At 35.8% G+C, this 14995-nt stretch overlaps 1 protein-coding gene across 4 annotated transcripts in view; it reads left to right on the top strand.

Moving 5' to 3' along the window:
- The window catches only part of LOC117570708 (calcium-transporting ATPase type 2C member 1), a 67140-nt gene that overhangs the window by 18504 nt on the left and 33641 nt on the right, over positions 1-14995 (top strand). Inside the window, exon 1 of one of the 4 annotated variants that reach the window (XR_007955094.1) lies at positions 7412-7721. The exons of the other annotated variants lie outside the window; for them this stretch is intronic. The gene's annotated coding sequence lies outside the window, so the exon portion shown is untranslated. Of the gene's footprint in view, positions 1-7411; positions 7722-14995 lie in introns of those variants that run through there. 4 annotated transcript variants of the gene reach the window in all.

Here is a 14995-nt window from a genome sequence, read left to right on the forward strand (position 1 = left end):
GTGCAAATATTTGTGTTGTTCATTTCGCTGCATTTTCCTTTTCAATAATGCATTATGAAATTAATTTCATTGAAATTATCCGCTGCGCTCAAATGCGTAGTAAATCATGTACAAAAGTTGATCAAGCAAATGGCAAAAAGCGTCCTGAATTATAGATGATTATCATTTCATCTCATTGGAAAACAAATTGCTTCAATTTCTTTGATTTATGGCATTACCATCCCGCTCATTAACAATGCATTATAAATGTGTTGCAAAGCAAATGAATGAATCATGTCGTGGTAACCTAATGAAATTGGCAATTATATTTACAACAATATATTCAACAACAAGTGCAACATTATCAAGGGAAATTGTGTGGAAAAACAGCAAACAAGATGTTAAATATACAGCAAAGAGTGGACGACAATGTGGGTGTTAAAAACAATTATGTGCTTAATTGTGGCAGCGAATAAAAAGGGGGATTAAGCAGCAAGGATTTATGGTAATAGTTTTACAACAAATTTAAAAGAGGGGAAATTCCTTGAAAAATAAATTATCAACTTGAATAAATATTATATGTATATATATTTTAAATTAACATTCGCAACTTTATTTACACTACATTTCTAATATAAAAAATTTAAAAATGCTTAAAACGAAATGAAATAAGAATTATTATTATAAATTAACTTTTATCTGAGAAAAGAAAATTGCCAACAAAATTCTATTTGCGAAATGGAAAAGTAAGAAAACAGAATTCTTTTCTACTTTACTGTAAACATTGACTTCATGATAATGAAACCTGAATATCTAAGTGGAAATGCAGTTGTTTGTCTTAGTTTGTTTTTTTGCGTCAACCTTTCCACTTCGATTACACAAAGTAGCTTTGTCTTTGGCTGTTGTTTCTACCGCATTACCTGCACTTTTTCAATTAAATTTTCATATTGCAATGCGAGTGTAGTCTGCAGTCTGCCGTCTGCAATGTCAGTCATTTTATATCCCTGTACCGAGAGTCAAGAGCAACGTAGCAATCTCTTTTTGATATGTTGCACCCCAAAGAAATAAAATAAATATTTGCAATGTGTTGCGATGACGACCACGAGGAGGAGCATGAAGAATACGCAGAGGAAAAGGCTAGAGTAGCGGGGGGCAAAGCCCATAAACCCCTTATATAAATATTAAGCAAGCACATCCAACAGAAAATCCCATCAAAAAGTATGTGTGTACGTTATATATTTATATATATGTACATATATATAGAGGACATGTCAAATGTAAGAGTCCAGGCGAGCGGCGCTTTTCAAAATCATTTGTTGTTGACCTTAACAATGGGCTGTGGCAACTCTGTTGGCAACCCTGACAGCCCTGAGAGCAGCTTCCACATGGATTAGCCGCAACTTACGAGCATTTTTAGTGCCGGTTGCAGGCGAAGAGTGGATTAAAAATCATCATTCCAGGCCATAAAGAAATACTGAAAGCAAACTGCAACATGCTGGCAACCCTGGCAACCATCCTCCCCTTCTGCACATTGTTTGAGCATTTGCTCTGTGTCACATACACAAAAGGCAAACACTCTGCACTTCCCCTGATAATTTTTTCCAAGTGTGCCCTTATCACAACTGCCTTTGCCTCCCTGCCCCATTTCACCACACATGAGCGAGTATTTATTGCAGACACTGATTACATTTTCGGTTGTCCGCAAAATTGTTCGATTTCATAAATCGCATTTTGTGTTTTCATATTTTTAATTAGTTGTCAATTTTGTAAAACAACTAAATTCGAATACTCGAAATTGTTCTTCTTACACCGAGCACACGACAAACCACAAAAACATATGCTGTATCCACAGTGCTCGACTCTCTCCGCAGGACATTTTCAGAGCTGATGAGGCGGGTTGAGTGTATGGAAATGATAACAACAACGGGCAGTGTGTTGTAGTTGGGACCACAATGACAAGGGCGACAACAGAACATGGGACATTACTCGCAAAAAGAATTGCAAGAGGGTCCAGCTAAATTTGAGTATGCTAAACTGTGAAATACCTGGTATGAATAATAGGAATCCCACAAATAATATCTAACAGTAAGCTTACCAATTATAACTGCTGGATTTAAATATTTTTAAATGTAATAATTATTATTAATGCAGTTTATTATTTAAATACAGTCAATCTTTTTCTTCAATAGCATATTTTAAAGAAATAAAATGGGCGTTGCAAAAAGATTTTATTATTGAACTGGGATTGAGTATTAGAACAATTTAACTTGATTTGCTACAATATATTATAATCCTTTTTCTTATGTATGAGCACTTTTAAGCTATTCTTAAATAATAAAAAAATAATTCATTAACATGTATGTATGTTTTTTTTAAAACAGCCATCAATAATAATAGAATTAGAAATTAGAATTTTATTGGCAAATATTTACAAATTATATATTGCATTTGTCAAAAATAAAATTTATTTTAAATAAAATTAAAGTCTGAAATAAAATTTATAGTTTGCGAGACATTGAATAAAATTAAAGTATGAAATCAATTTAAAGTTTGCCAGACATTCACATTGTGATTCAATGATTCACAAAGAACTAGTTTGACAGTCAAGTTAAAATGCTTGTAAAGGGATTCATGATATAGTCAACTCCCTTATTACATAGTTGTCCAGTAAATTGTTACACTCTCTTTTAACATATAGCTACCGGGTATACTAAAAAGTGCCAGTTGGCAAATGTTTTTTTTTTCAGAGCAAAAAGGTTGTGAGACAGTATTCCGATTAGAGCAGAGCTTGGAGAATGGGTTAACGCCGTTGGCCAATGTTTGAAACTGCAAAACAATTAAAACGGCAGCGACAGGAAGTGGGCAGTCATCATAGGGTAGGGGTAGAGTGGAGAGTAGGGGCAACAGCAACAGGCAGGAAAACGGACTACAAACCATAAAAGAACAGATAACAGAACAGAACAGAACTTGTAGCATATGGACAGAGGCAAATAACCCAGAGCACAAGCCAAAATCCAATCCCAGAACTCACGATACAAATTTTTACCCTGTCACAGCACATTTCCCCGCTCACCTGCACTCTCTCCTTCTCCGGCTTCCACAATATTGTTGCTGATGTGTTGTCTGTCTGTCTCTGTGTTGGGGCTTTGCTTATGTCAATAAGAGAATCGGTGAATTGTCAGTAACTCTGCTTGTCCTCTTTTTCCATTCCCTTTTCAGAGTTTCTACCTTGTGCTCTTCTTCGATTATTTCTCTTCAACCTTTTTCTGTGTGTGTGCCTTATCAGCAACTGACAAGCCCACGTAGAATCCACGCGACTAACGAAATTTTATTGATGCGCAACTTGACGAAAGATGACGGCAAATGTAAATGCAATATCAAAAACGTCGCGTGTGTTGAATATGTGAGAGAGTGTGTGTTTGTGTGTTTGCCTGTTGTTGTTGAGGGGAATGCTGTGGGGAATTACGGAAATTGGCAAATGTTTGTGGCGAAATGTTTGTCACAAAGAATGCCAAGCGCTTAGAAAGGAATTTCGCTGGAGTCGCTAGACGAATTCACGCGACAATTTTGATGATTGAAAATTGCGCCACAAATTGAAGATTAAAATGCGAATAGAATTCTGTTTGTAGTGCTACAAAATCAACTTAAAGTAATTCGAATATTAACTTTGAACCTCCACTAGCGATTTAAATTAAAATTAAACATTCGAAGGATGTACTAAAATTCTAAATTAAATTTGGTTTACTTTTGAAAATTAATATAATAAAAAAATGTTTTCCGTTAAATTGTCTGGCAGAATACGAAACAGTGCCTAAATTCAACAAACCAACAAATTAAAATATATGCTAGAGCAGCAATAAAATGTCCCCTACGGACAAGCGGAAATAGTTTTAAGAGCTTAGCTACACGCATTTTAACAATCATTTTATTTGGTTATTGTTTTTCTATGAGAGTATTAAAATGGATCTACAGTGTCGTTTATTTCCCCAACTAAATTAAAGCTTTATATGTTTTCCGCTCGAGTTGAATGAAAAGCATTTAAAGTTGATTAGTGCTGCATGCTGCATTCCACGTTAGTTATTGTGAATGGAAGCTTTCCACTCATATCCCAACTCAACTATGATTTTTGGTTAGTTTTCAACTACAAATCAAAGTTTTAAGCTGCACACAATAAAAAAAGAGAAGGGAAGAAAGAATATTGCAACGCTATCATAAATAGTAAACTCTTTTCCCATTTTGTATTATTTTTGTTTGCTGGCCAAAAAGTTTTCCAATTTAGATTTATAAACAGCGCTAGTGAAGTGGCAACAAATAGTAAACTATACTTTTTAAAGCTGCATAAAACAGGAGAAAAAATGGTAGAAATCAGAGAAAGTAATGTATATAGAAAGTAATGTAAATATTCTTGGCCGCAGACCTAAACAAACTGGTTTAGATGGCCAGCCACAGGCAATTTGCAGGCAATTTTGATGCAAATTGTTAATCCAGACCACGCAGCATGCATTAAAAAGGTTTCAAGTGTTCATAATACAGGATAGATATACATACATATACTGTATTGTATCTGCTGTCTGTGTGCTGCGAACTTTGCTGAGCAAAAATGTAGCCAAATATTTAGCAAAAGTTCGCCCACACGAACATGCATTTTTTTTTGTTATGGAGAAGGAGCAGAAGCAGGAACCGAAGCTGAACTAGATGGACTTGCCTGACCTGACAGCAGACTGGGCGGGATAGAAACCAGGAATAGGACGAGGATACTCTGGGATACTCGTATACTGTTGCTGCTAACCAAATTTGTATCTGTTACCACGACTGCGTGTGGTATGCCGCTGACAGACATTAGCAGAGCTTATGTTTTGCCTTCGGTGCCAAGGCTTGTCGGAACATCTCCTGCTTCATCTCCATCTCCAGCTGCAGCTTCCCTTCCCGGAAGCCAGACCACACTCTCTGTCTAATGCATGCGAAAATTGCAAAAATTGCAAGTTAAAAGTGGAATTTTCCGACAACTATGCGAAGGTGTTGTCTGTCTACCTCACTTTAGAGTGTGTGTGTGGCATTTATGCAGATGCTGCCATCAGTTATTTTCATAAACTCGACTATCTTTGGACGGCAGCCAGATAATATTTGGATTTGTACAACACTTGCAACACACACACACACTTACATTCTTTCTACTCTTGCATTTTCTCAGTTTATTGCCTTAAGTTGCATTCAATTACAATTCTAATTAGTTTCAGGTGTTGCAGCTTTTCAACTTTGGCGACGTAAAAGTTACTTAAGAAAATTGCTGCATACTTTTAGGCAATGCTTTTATTGCCTAGTAACCTCTTGAGCAAACTTTAATAGATTTATTGTTGTTATTAAGTTTTGTTATCTTTATGCTAGTAAATATTATTGTTTACACACGTTGTGTATTGCATAAAACTATAAACTTTATATTCTTTTTTGTTGCTATGCAGACAAAACATGGCGCCAAGGAGTCAAAAGTTATGTGCCAAGAAGTGTTGCATACTTTTGAGCTGTCTTCAGAGTAATTTAAAATTGCACTTGACTGCACACTTTCTTTAATGTTTTCGAGTTGTATTTATGTGTTATTTTTTATTGCCTGGTGAAAAATGTTTTTATTGCAAATATTTATTTAGCAACTTGGGCTGAGATGAAATTATTTTGTTGCAAAACTCGCACTTTTTTTCATGTCTATATAATAAAATTATTGAAATACACAAACTAAGAAATATCTTAAAGTAAAGCATGCTTCACATATCAGAGGTCGGCATAAACTCACTCTCATATTGTTAGTCACTTACGCTTGGGGTCATATTTTATGCGACCTCTGCTCCATCTCTGTCTATAGAGTTATCCCCGCCGCTTTCGCCCTTTGGCGAAAACCTCAATGCGCTGTGGTTTGCGCTGGCAGCGAGCTTGTGGAGCGAGCGCTGCCTACAGGCTGGCGGTGCTCTCAATGACACTCAAATTCCAATAAATAACTTATGTAACGGCAACTGCGATGACTGTCAAATGGTGGGTTTGTATAGTATGTGTGTGTGAGTTTGGTGGGCGGCAACATGGCGTATGAGTGCTGAGGCTGTGGCATTCAAAACTGTGCGAGTAACTGCGAGCAACTGCAATTGAGCTTGCCATAACTCGCGACTCAACAACAACAACTATGTTGAAGCACCTTTCCAATGTGCTTGAAATTCGTTCGCAAATTTAATTGTTTCAATATTTCGCAGCGACTCATTTCCTTAGGAGGAGAGGGAGGAGGTTTCATTGGTGGGACATGGAACATGTTCTGTTTGTCGTTGTCACCGCAGAAACACGGAACTATGCCAGGTGCATTCTCGTGCCCGACTGCGGTATCCTGTATCTTTTGAGCAGTTTTGCGGTTGCCACACTCCATTTTCTCTTCTCTCTGTGTGAATTAAGAGCTCCCGTTGGGATTGGTTTATTATTTGACAAATTTAATTGAAATGGTGTTGTGCAACGCAAATTCAATTTAAATAAAGCTGAAATTTATTTTAAACGCTGTTTTTCAGTTTCGAGGCATAGCAAAGAGTTGTTTAATTACTTCAGCAGTGTTTTCTACTAATTTGTTTTCAACTGAGTGAAGGCTTTTAAATAAAGCCAAGTGTTATTTTAAATTGTGTTTCCTAGTATTGTATGTTTGAGGGTTATTAAGATGCAGTTTTATGCTCTTTTATTTTGTGATTAAAATAAACGAAATAGAGCTTGAGTCGCTAAAGAAATTAAAAAGAGCATTTATTTTTATTTGTTCTTCTTTATGTAAAACGTAAATGAAATACTACAAAAATTATGTTTGTATCTATAAGTTAGTTATTTCTTAATGTAATAATAGTTAAATTGAAATGAAATTTGATGCAGTTTTTTAAGTGAAATTTTTGTAGTTTTCACTTTCAAGAAGCTGTTTTCAAATTCGGAACCGTTTATAATAACTTATTTATCAGACAGTTTCAATATTGCTCAATAATTAAATTAAACTTAGCTTCAATAGCTTTCATTTAATCAAATAAACATTTCATTTGCTTGAGCTTAATTGTTCCTTTGGGACTTGTTCCGTAAAACGGCGACATGCAAGCGAAAGTGTCAACTGGAACACGAAAATGCCGCCTGCTTCATTTAGTTGGCTTAACTTAACCCCCCTTAGCAGGACCACAGCATGCTTCACTCCACGCCATTCCACTCGACTCCCGCTATAGCGAGAACCGTTAATCAAGTTATTTATGGGCTGGAGGGACATGTTTGCGCTTTTATGGGCATTATCAGTGGGCAACATGCGTGCCCTGACCACGCCCACTTCCACTTCCTGCCCGCTTCTTCTTCTTCTCTATCTGTTGTAGTTCAACGCACTCTGTGTTTGACTTTGATTTAGTTTTTGGGAGGCTGGCCGACAACTCAGTTTAGTACATAGAGTTTTACTTCAAATGGCTGTAGGACTGAATGGGGGAAGGGGAATGTCGCACAACTTGAAAAGGGGCATGGAAAACGCAACGCTTGGCGGCTCAAAGGAGTTGCAGTTGCTTCTGCCGCAGTCGGAGTTCCTTGATGCGGCGAATTTGTTGCGCAATCGCAAGGATAAAGATGGCAGTCGCTCCAACTCACAGCAAAGTAGGAAGAGCAATCAAACGATGCTAGTCACAGAGCCGCAACTTGACGAGGATGCGAACGCGAATGCGAATGCGGATGCGGATAAGAATGAGAATGTCAATAGAGTTGAGCATGAGGTGAGCACAAAATTTGTCGAGCTTGTTGGCTGCCTTGTTGTTTGTTATCCTTGTTGGCAATTTCGCGCAACGTGTTCGAGCATAATTTTAAAGCATAAATTAAATGAAACTAAATGAAACGTTGAACACGTGAGGATTGCGTTGAGTAGTTACAAAGTTGCCTTCCTTCACATCACATCACAGCACAGCGTCGACATCATCGCAACACGTTAAGTCAATTAACTTAATTGTTGCTCATTTGCAATATTTTCGCATTGTATTTTCGGGGGGCTGCGTTGCGGCTGTCTTTATGGTGTGTCTATCATAATTATATGCTGAAATATGCTGCAACTTAAGCTTCATTCTCTCTCTTTTCTCTCTCTCTCTCTCTTGCAGGTATGTACAGTCATTTATTCAGCTTCCCCACGCTTCGGCCAATTAACGTAAGTCCACAAAATACCACACACAGAAAAAAAGAGAAAGCAAAAACAAAACCAAAACCAAACAAAGTAAAGCTCGCTGTGTAATTTGTGCAGCAGGTGAAGACTTTGCCCTTAAACACAGCAAACAGCACAAAACAAGTTAAACAATCAGGATAAAGCAGCCTTCGAGCATATTTCACACCAAAAATAATTACCAAAACAACATAAAGAATTTAAAAAGCGATGCGAATGTGCAGAGGGGGAAAGGGGGCAGAAGGGAAAAGCGAAAAAGTCGCCGGAAATTCACAACAGCGTGTGCTACACATGAATAATCAAATTTTTCGGAGGCAGCCGACTGTTTTGCCCTCGAGGCAGCAAATTGTGCTGAAAAAGAACTTTTGGTTGTGGCAGGGCAAAGACAAAAGGCACATTACGTATACGCAGCGTGTGTCAGGCAGTAGCAGCAGGAAAACAACGAAACCTTCTTACGAATCGTGCTGATAAAGTTTCTGACTCGTTCAATTGGCTGTGAAAATGACAGAGAGTGTGAGAAATATGTAGATAGAAAATGAAAGAAAAACTAAAGGAAAGAGAGAGAAACTGAGTCGAAGACGTGGCAACTTCTTAACCACACTCCTCTGCATCTTCTTCTCTTTGCTGCTACTTGGAAAAATTACTAGTTGATAAGTTGTCACTGCAATTAGCTGCAATTTTCAATTAAGTTCAGCCGCAGTTAGTCAGCTTGCAATATACCCTGCATAAATTAAATATTTAAGAGTTGCTTGGCGTTAAATTGGTTGACAGCGAAAGACTTTCATTGCCGCTAATTGTTGCTTATTGCCCTAATTATTTACTCTTAGAATAATTAGCGATAAAGTGAATTAAAGAGGATTACGCGAATATATATTTTATTGTGTTTTTACGAGCTTATATTTTTGTGTTTTATGCTCTGCAATAAAATATATTTAATTTTTTTTGCTAAAAACATTCTTTTTGTACAAAATAGTTATGAACTCATACGACAATTTATTTCTCTTCTATACACAAAATTAGATCGTATCAAGCATAAAGTTTTGTTAAAGCATTTCAACGTAAAATCGAATGCATTATTTTTCTCAAAGATCGTTCTCTTTGCTAGTTTTAAGAATTTCATTTAATTTCATTAAATTATCTTTTGCTTATAACTTTAGCTTTTATTTAAAAGAATCTCATAATTTTCTTGCAATAAAACGTGAGGGAATATAAAAATTACGTTAAATAGGTTCAAAGTAATTAAATTTTACCTAGTTATAAGAAAACTTCTACAACTTCCTACGGAGTATTTGTTTGTCTATCACACTCACAAATTTCACTCATCTATGTTAGAGAAAGAAAGAGAGAATATAAAAATTTCTTTAAATTGGTTCAAAGTAATTAAATTGTACCTCGTCGTAAGAAATCTTCCTCTATTAATTACAACTTCCTACAGAGTATTTGTTTGTCTATCACACTCACAAAATTTTACTCATCTTTGTTTTTTTCGCATTTGCTCATTATGACTAAAGGTTCGCAAATTAGTGCAGTGAAATAAAATGAAAATAAAAACGTAGCGAACTACGAAGGGGGTCTCAGTCGGAAATGATAAATTAAGTAAGGCAAATGTAACTCTTGTGTGTGCGTCGACGCATTTCCCGCAGCGAAACGTGTGAGCGAGAGAGGAGTGGGGTGTGAAAGAGAAGGCAACACTGCCTCAAAGCAATTTACTAGCGAACTAATGGCATAGTTTTGGGCGTACTATAGAGCACCGAAAAAAATATGTTACATTAAAAAGTTTTTCGATTATTTTGTAGCTATTTTTTTGCCTTTTTTATTTTTTGCAAAGTTTCTTTCACTGAATTTACTTTACACTTTCTTGTGCTTTTCTTTACGTTGCTTTGCACACTTGATGAATGCTGTGCTAATGAGAAATGCGGGTGCGGGGGGCGAAGCTTATCAAAGCCATTGCGTACGTTATTTCTTAAAAAAATCTGCGACTGACGGGCGTAACAACTATGCTCAAAGTTGCTCACTTTTGTAAGAGTTAAACGAGTCTTAACATTGCCTGCACACTTGTGAGTCGACCCCAAAAGGGTTCTCAAAATTAAATTTATATAAAAATTGACACATACTTGCGTGAGTTTATTTCATATTCTGCTCACGCAGTTTGTTATGGGGAAGAAAGGGGTTTCTAATACCATTTTTGGGCTACATTTTTGAAATATTAAAAAGCAATAGCTGTTGTCACTGTCAGTAGACATTGCTATAGAATATATCGTTTAAAATTCTAATACAAATTTATAATCTTTATGATTTATTACTTTTTCTGTATTTCCCCAAAAATCTCCCAAATATTGTTTGTTATTGTAATTAAAGAAAACTCATACTCAACATCTTAAACTTAAAATCAATATTTCAAAACATGTTTACTAGAATCTAATTAAGGGTAATTATTCAGTGGTCTCCATGGCTATAATAAATGCAAAAGTATCATCTACAACAATTCTCAGAGTATAAACAACGAAGCTTTAATTAATTTACTTGGCTTATTAAAAGAAGAATTTCGAAAGTGTGCTTTAAAATTTACTGCGTTGTTTTGGATGCCATACAATTTTTAATCTTTTTTTTTTAACAATTTATTCACTTCACAAATTAAAGAATTATACATTTGTTTTCTTTTGTCTGTTATTTTTTAATAATTCTGTTTTTACTTCACTCTTGTTTTATATTCCAAAACTTTATTTAAGAGTTTGATTTTATTGCCAGTTGTGTTGGGTAAAGTCCTTGAAATGGTTTTAGCATTTGTGAGCCGTTTTATTTGGCACAAAGATCGAAATTGAGTTGTGTAGTTGGAAAGTTTGCGCAGATTATATTATAACCTGCTTTTCAAAATCAAGCATTTTCCCATCCCAAACTTAGCTAGAGCTAAGCTTCGTTCAAGTTCAATCGGCTTGTCAAAGTTTTGCCACTCACGCCTACAGCAAACTTGCACACACACACACACATACACACTTGCCACTCGAAGGTCCTTTGTCTGTTGTAGTGCGAGTAGTGTACTATATATCGAGAGGTTTTTATGCCTCCCCCTCTTGTTCTACTTCTCCCCTTTTGTTCCTTCCCTGCGCAGTCTTTGCACCTTGGCGTTTCAATCGAATGAACATCAATATTGATTTTGCTTAGTCAGTTTTTGCCTGAAAGTCTTTTGTTTAACTACGGCCAAGTTGTTGCTCGCTCTATCCCCTGTTCCCTCGCCTGTTCCCTTCACTCTTTTCTTGCTTTTTCACCCCTCCCTTAGCTGCTGTTGCCGTTGCCTGTCTTGTTCCTGGTTCCTCGGGTGCTGCCTTTAAATCAACACTTTGCTACAAGTCGACTAGCTGGCTCCTTCTTCTCCTCTTCTGCGCCGTCTCCTTTCTTAGCTTTTCTGCCATATTACTTTTGCGGCTTTTCCGCTATCCTTGCCATCATCCCCTAGTCTCTTCGCTTCCCATGCAGCTGCTAAATGGAAAACTTGTGGGCTGCTCATAGGGCACTTAACGGCTTTCATTGGTTTGGATGAATGGCTATGGCTGTGGCACGTGAGAGTGGCTGCTGCTGCTGCTGCTGCTGCATGTGAAAGAGGATTTTTATGGAGTTGCAAACTTGTGCTCGATGATGTAAGTGGCTAAAAAGTACATGCAACCTGCCCTACAACTTTCCTCCTCCCCCTTCTCAATCTTATCTTAGTTTTTGCCTGCATCGTTGAGTGCATCGTTAACGTCTTTTGCTGGCTCATCAGCTTGACTTCAAAATTTAATTTCCAGTCAAGGTTTTCGTCTGTTTTTTTTTAGTTTGCGTTTTCCACTCACTTCAAATTCACTGACCTGTATTTTTTGCTCCACTCGCCAACAAAGAGACTTCTTATCTGAAACGATTCATTCAATTAGACATCGATTGCATTCATTCATTCAGCTATTTGTGCTTGTGCTCTAATTATTGATACACACGTTGAAGAGTTCGCCAAGTTCGCAAATTTAATTGCTTCTCGAATCACGGTTGAATCTTTTTACAACTTATTAATCAAGTATCCGCAATTGCAGTGAAATTAATTATGTCCACGACGGCAAAATGATAAAAAAAAGCCACCTGCTGAAATAATGTAATAAATTTTCATATTTCATCGCGTTTCCACTTCATAAAAACATCGAGATTTTACGCAACTAATTATGCGGCTTTCGATAACAAATGTCAGTAAATTTAATACCAATTTTTTCCCATTGCAACATGAGCAATTATATTTCCATTTTTTATGCCCTGTAAATGGGTTGTAAATGAGTTTTGACTACGAGTCTAGTTTATGTTCATTCTCAAATAGTATTATAAAGGAGTTTGATATTTTTATGCTTTCTTATTATTGTTATTATGTTTTTGATTACGACTTTAAATGAATGTTTACAGTCATTTTATTTAGCAAAGCAAAAATGGGAAAGTGAAACACATTTCTTAAAAAATGAATATAAAAACATACTGATGATAAATACAATATTTTATAAAATTTCTTCTACAAAGTATCTGCTAGTCGAGCACACTCACTCCCTCTTATCATCCCAGTTTATAGGATCAACACGTTTTGTTCATTAAAAATGAATGCTGTGCACATAAACAATTAAAATTAAATAATTTCTGAGTGCGGTTGTTGTGTTTAATTTGATGAATGTGCAAAAAATTAACACGCGTAAAATTATGATTACAGTGAGAAGGAATTAAAAAATGAGAATAATTACATACCTAGCCAGAGCTGCTTTATTAACATAAATACAATCAAAAAAAGTGCTTAAAAAATGTGAAAGGATAAATTTATTTGCCTTGTTTTTGCTACCTTCAAATTGTGTCGAGAAGGGATTCGAATTAATTAAATATAATTCATAATTGAAATGAATAAATGAGTTTGGTTTAAGTCGGGTTTTGTTGGCTGAATAAATAATTTGCTGGCTTTCTGCTGTATGTAATATGCAATATTATTTACCGAGTTCAAGGATTAGCTTATCATTCGTGACTTTGCAACATTAAACACAGTTTTTTATTGCTTGTTTAAGCAAACAACTTTTTCTACTCTAGAATTTATTAGGTAGCTTAAAAAAAACAATTCATAGCAGTGTTTATAATTTAATGATTATGTTTCACGCCATTTAATCCAGTCTTATTTATGCTAAGCTTGTTTGTCTATAAATATCTAAGCTCGTTTTATATGCTTTCTATTGGTTCTGTTTGTGCAGCACTTATTAGAATTATACTAAAACGAATCCAATTTAATTTATTTCATAAATTTCAATGATAATTTAATTGCTACATTATGTTCTCCATTTTGTTTTTTGTTTAATATTTGCACATTTCTAATTTTTGATAATTATGTTTTTCAATTAACTCCACTTTATTTCCCCCCCCTTTGTTGACAATGGCGTGAAAATTTGGATTTTGTTGCATTGATTTGTTTAGCATTTTATAAATATTTCATTTTATATATTTAGCATTTTGTAATTGGCCTTTCGCATGTGTTCGCACACATTGTGTTGCAGGTAGTGGGCAAATAAAGGCAAATTGTTTTCATTGACGCTGTTGTAATGTAATTAAAAGTACACAACAATCGCAAATGCAAAATGCGTGTGTTTGTCCATTCCTTTCGTTCTTTCGGCTGTCCTTTGTGTGTTGCAATATGCGTTTCTGTTGATTTTACTAATTGAAAAATTAAATTAATTGCAACATCGAGGCATGAGAGTGCAGCAACAATCGAGTTAGCAGCGCGTTCAAAATTTGTTGTTCAAAGACAACATAAATATTTGCCAACATTTTTGTTCGGGGTGTGAGAAATCATGCAAACGAAATTAGATTTTTATGGATTCTAATTAGATTATTTGAGCATATTTAATAGTTGCAACAAAAGAATTGTTCAAAGAGCGTGTTAATGCAATCTCAATGCAATCCAATTTGATTTACTTTTTATCGTTATTTCTCCTCTTAATAATCACATTCAAGATTCGCCTCCTCTTTGTCGTTTATCAGCATATTTTAAAGTGGCCGCCTAAAAGAAGGCAACAATATTTTTCGCTTAGGTGTTGACGCGCTGAAAGATTTATTCAGCGTCTGTTCGCTGCTTGAAGAGAACGGGGGTTAAGTGAGGTTAAGTTGAATGCTGCAACATCTTGTGCCGGGCAATTTATAATGCTCAACCAACAACAGGTGGCGCCTAAGTGCATCCCAGCATCCCAGACAACGCCATTTGCATTTTATCATCTGTTTAGTCGTCAGACTGCTAAAGAATGCATTGCTTTTTGCTCTGCCCTTAAAGCATAGTTTATGTTCACTCTCAAGCAGGAGTTTGCTATTTTTATGCTTTCTTATTATTATTCTATTTTTGCGGCACTTTGACGGCAATTTTTGCGCATTATTTTCATTCAGCAATAAGTTTTCAATAACGCAAAATAAGCATAATATAGCAAACTTCACGTTCTGCAAACTACAGTTTATATCCCCTTTTGCCTTTCACTCACTTCCGCTTCTTCATGCGCTACCTTAGCAACTTTGCCGTCAAGTTTATTTGTTTTTTGTTTTTTGTTTGCGCTTTTTGCATTCGCAAAAATAGAAAAGAATATGTGTGTAGTTCCCCATTTCTCTGACATTTGAAGTTCCTTTACGTGCCCCAACAGCATTTCAACTTATTGTTTTTGTGACTTCTTTTTTCGCTTTCTATTTATACTCTTTGACGATGTCATTAAAATGCAGCATAAAAACTTTGTCTCTTAACTAAAAACACGGTCAGTTTTTTTAGTTGGAACTTGCTCATTACAAAAGTAAGAATTAAATTGTGAAATGTTTGCATATTTT

This window comes from Drosophila albomicans, chromosome 3 (genome assembly GCF_009650485.2).
Source record: "Drosophila albomicans strain 15112-1751.03 chromosome 3, ASM965048v2, whole genome shotgun sequence".
Lineage (NCBI taxonomy): Eukaryota > Metazoa > Arthropoda > Insecta > Diptera > Drosophilidae > Drosophila > Drosophila albomicans.